The sequence below is a fragment of the Solanum tuberosum genome, unplaced genomic scaffold (genome assembly GCF_000226075.1).
Source record: "Solanum tuberosum cultivar DM 1-3 516 R44 unplaced genomic scaffold, SolTub_3.0 scf00280, whole genome shotgun sequence".
Classification (NCBI taxonomy): Eukaryota; Viridiplantae; Streptophyta; class Magnoliopsida; order Solanales; family Solanaceae; genus Solanum; species Solanum tuberosum.
This window is the reverse complement of record NW_006239205.1, coordinates 623,266-627,551: the sequence shown is the minus strand read 5'-3', so window position 1 is coordinate 627,551 and position 4,286 is coordinate 623,266. Positions and strand designations below refer to the sequence as shown.

The following is a 4,286-nucleotide window of genomic DNA, read 5'->3' as shown; positions in this document are numbered from 1 at the left end:
CCTTATGCCTCTATTTATAGTGTAACATAGAGGCATACAAAAGGTTAGTCATAAACATGACATTAACATGAATATAATGGGGAGGTTATGGAAGTGAAAGGTTACAAGAATAATGGTTATAAAGGTTGAGGTTATGGAGGTTATGGTTATCTTCATAATGGAGAGGAAAATATGGAGTAACTTCTTGATGTAGTGGACATCCACAATATATTATTTTATAACAATTTATTTATTTTTAAAAAAAAGAATCAAGTTGTATTTGATAAGAGGGATTGATCGGATGGTAAACACACTTATGTTCAAACTTAAAAATTGCAAGTTGCAAGTTCAAATTATGTTTGGACACATAATTTATTATTTGAAGCAACAGCAAGTAGCACAATAGTTTTGAAACAGAAAAAAAATGAAGTTTCTCATTGGATACATTTTCACAACATAAGAATAACTCATCATTTATGTAGCCTTCCATGCTGAAAGGGGTGGAGTTTCTGAATCTTTGTAGGTAGCCGCAGCCGAACCGTACCTATCACCCTGGACTGCATTAGCTGAAGCAATGGATTCAAGCTCTGCCATGTCTTCTGATGTTAGCTTTATGGACAGAGCTCCAATGTTCTGATTGAAGTTTTCAATCTTAGTGGTGCCCGGGATGGGACACACGTCGTTTCCTTGGTGATGTACCCAGGCCAACGCGAGTTGAGACGGGTGCATCCCTTCTTAGCTGCCATTTCACAAATCCTCTCATACAGTTTTTTGTTATGCTCAAGATTCTTGTCCTGGAACCTCGGTAGATACTGCAAAATTGAAGATCAAACCATGCCCCATATTACACTAACAACCCAAATGCGCACTGAAATTAAACATGATATGAATATGCTGGAACTCCAAGACGAACAATAAACACAAGCTAACCTTTCGGAAATCTTCATTTGAGCAGTCCTCAAGAAGCTTTGGTCCAGATGACAAAAATCCACGCCCTAGTGGACTGTATGCTACAATCCCGATTCCAAGTTCTCTAAACAGTTCACACATAGGCGTACATCAGGAGCTCGAATTGCTATAGAGCCAAACACGAAAAATTAACAGAAAGAAGAAAGTACCTGCAAGTAGGGACTATTTCTTCCTCTACATCTCTCGACCATAGAGACCATTCTAATTGTACCGCTGTTATTGGATGAACAACATGTGCTCTTCTAATTGTTGATGCTGAAGCCTCGGATAGACCTATATATTTAATTTTACCCTCTTCAACCAGCTTCTTAAGTTCTCCAACCTAGTAAAACAAGATATTCAAAGGGGGAAAAATGATGATCATTAACCATTTGAACAAAGATGCGAAAAAATTAAACAATATAAGCACTCCACTTAATTGGTGCGCAGCTGAAATGTATTGGTCTATGCCAATACTCTCTAAAGGCTACCCATGCATTATATCAGAGGTACCGGCTGCTCATTTTAAATTCTTTAAATGGTTCATCAAGCTCAGAGATGTAAACTAGAAGTCGGAAAAGTCTAAATTAGAGTGCAGTTGCATCTAATTTTGTCTCAACTTCATATTGCATCTTCCCATCTCTGGAGGATCAATTCTTCTTCTTTTTTTGTCTGTGTAAAAAGCCATTTGGATTATAATCGCGACGATTGTACTATAAACATATACAGAGACTGGCTTTCAACCACTAGATCAACTCCAAAATGATTGTGGATGTTGATCAGCACTGAAGCCATTTAGTGTTTGTAAAATATATATTGTATCCAAAAAAGTCAATCATTTTATCCTCCATCGTGGATTAGGAAATGTTCGTAACATTCATTTTACAGAGTTGTGGAATAGAGAACCAACCGTTACTTCAATGGGCACGCGTGTATCAATCCGGTGCTGGTAGTACAAGTCTATGCAGTCAACATCAAGTCGCTTTAAGCTAGCCTCGCATGCTTCCCTTACATAGGCTGGCTCTCCGCGCACTTGCATTGTTCCATCTGCAAAACTTACAGCAAATTTTGTTGCTAACTCAACTCGTTCCCTCATCCCGCCCTTCAGAGCCTGCATAAATACAATGGTCATGGATTATCATATAACCTTGAGGACCAAGAGACTCTCAACTGACCCAAGAACCGAGAGTCACGCTCTTAGCAACTGACCATGACTCTCGTCATTTGAAAAAAGAATAAAAGAATTACATAGAGACCCTCTTCTTTACCCTGTAAAAGGAGCCTCGGCCCTACAAGCAAGGACATCAATCATCAATTACTCGCTGCAACTACTACATTACACTCCGAAAAGATCTTTCTTTAATTTACTAGTATTCTTGTTCTTAGAATTGGTTGACTTCGTATCGACAAGAAAGCTTTTTTTTTTACTGGACAGCGGATCAATAATAAAACAACTCCCTCTCTTCCTCTCTGTCTCTGAGCTTTCCGTTTTTTGTTATTTCTATCATTTCACTTCAATTCTTGCTACATGTGCCCTTATCCTGACCTCGATAGATTTTAGCATCTAAATAATCAGACTATGAGCACATAGAATGAATTTGTTGGAACTAGCTATAACAAGTAAGGATAAACTCTGCATAGTAGCACTGATTTCATATATTGGAACCTTCAAATTCCAAGCACCCAGCGGAAACCATCCCCCAACACCCAGGACAGATCTAGTAAAGAATCTATCGACTCGTTCCGAACCCAATAGCTTTGGCTTAGACCATGTATATGAGTTAAAAAGCTCAATAAATTAGTATAAATGATAGATTTTGAACCAGTAAATTAGATGGCATATGATAAAATTTGAGTGTGAACCCATAAAGTTCAATTTTTTTTGTTTCGTGACCGTGGTGTCCGGCCTAGCTTTCGCATACCTCGACTAATTCCACAGGATACCTACTACCTCCCACCAGCAACAGGTATCAGATAACTCTATGCACCTAAGCTAGGACAGATGGGACATAAAGTTCAAATTTTGAATTCGCTTATGCTAGCACCCCAGAAAATATACAAGGTTTGAAGAACCATGAACTACATTTCTAGGTAAGGTCCAACTCAAGAGACTTAAAACATGTAAAGTATAGCACCAACTCCTACCCAACCTAAAACAAAGAGTAGAGTCCTTTCTATATTATTGATAACCATGGTGTCTCGATTGAACCTGAGACCTCGTGTTCTCAATTCATTTCATTGACCATTAGACTACACCCATGGGTGCAAAAAGTACAAGTCTTTTAAGCTTTATGAACCAGCACATTTTGCATATGTTACAATTATTCCAGCTCAAACACCAAAACTCCAAAACCAAAAGGTACAACAGAACAGGCATACGGTACAATAAAATCAATGCATAAATGCATAGAAATCCAGAAAACAGTTCAGCTCAAGCACAAGAAAAGCCAATCACCAAAAAGAAAAAAAAATGTACAACATATTTAACATTAGGTACATACATCCTATTGCATAAAACTCAAAGAAATTAACAAATTGATACCTTGCCAAGGAGGATCTCGTTAGTGTGGGGTCCATATACATCGGAAGTATCGAGAAAAGTGACGCCGGAGTTAATGGCGTGGTGGATGAGTTGGATCATATCGGGTTCGGGTTTGGGCGGCCCGTAAAAAGCGGACATACCCATACAACCAAGTCCTTGAGCAGATACTTCTAATCCCTCTGAACCCAATTTGATTCTTCCCACTTTTGTTCCCTCTACCGCCATTGTTGTGATTCAGCTTAAGCTTATTACTCTGCAAATATGCACGTAATTGAGCAAGTGGATATTGTATTGTATATATAGAGAGGTTGTTAATTAGATGAGGTATTGACAAATGACAAACCACCAAAGTTGTGGCTGAGTGTGTACTTTCGTTCGGAAAGTTCGAATCCTGGATATGAAATTGTTTTTATAAATTTGTGTAAATTTAAATTAGTATGTATGATTAAATCCTTGATATGAAATCGTTTATGTAACTTTGTGTGAGTTTGAATATGTATGTTAGTTCCAATCTTGTATATGAAATAACTTTTATAACTTTTGTGCAAATTTAAATTAGTATGTACGTTTGAACTTTGAATCTCGAATATGGAATCATTTTTGTAACTTTGTGCAAGTTTGAATTAGTATGAATATGAAATCGCTTTTGTAACTTTGTGTAAATCTAAACTAGTATGTATGTTCGAATTCTGCATGTGAAATTGTTTCTGTAACTTTGTGCAAATCGGAATTAGTGTGTGTTCGAATTTTGGACAAAAGATCGCTTTTGTAACTTTGTGCAAATTTGAATTAATATGTACTTTTGAATCCTAAATGT

At 37.3% G+C, this 4,286-nt stretch overlaps 1 pseudogene; it reads right to left on the bottom strand.

The window, feature by feature from the left end:
• Positions 1 to 321: 321 nt before the first annotated feature.
• On the bottom strand, positions 322 to 3,826 carry LOC102605125 (auxin-induced protein PCNT115-like; annotated as a pseudogene).
• Positions 3,827 to 4,286: the final 460 nt, after the last annotated feature.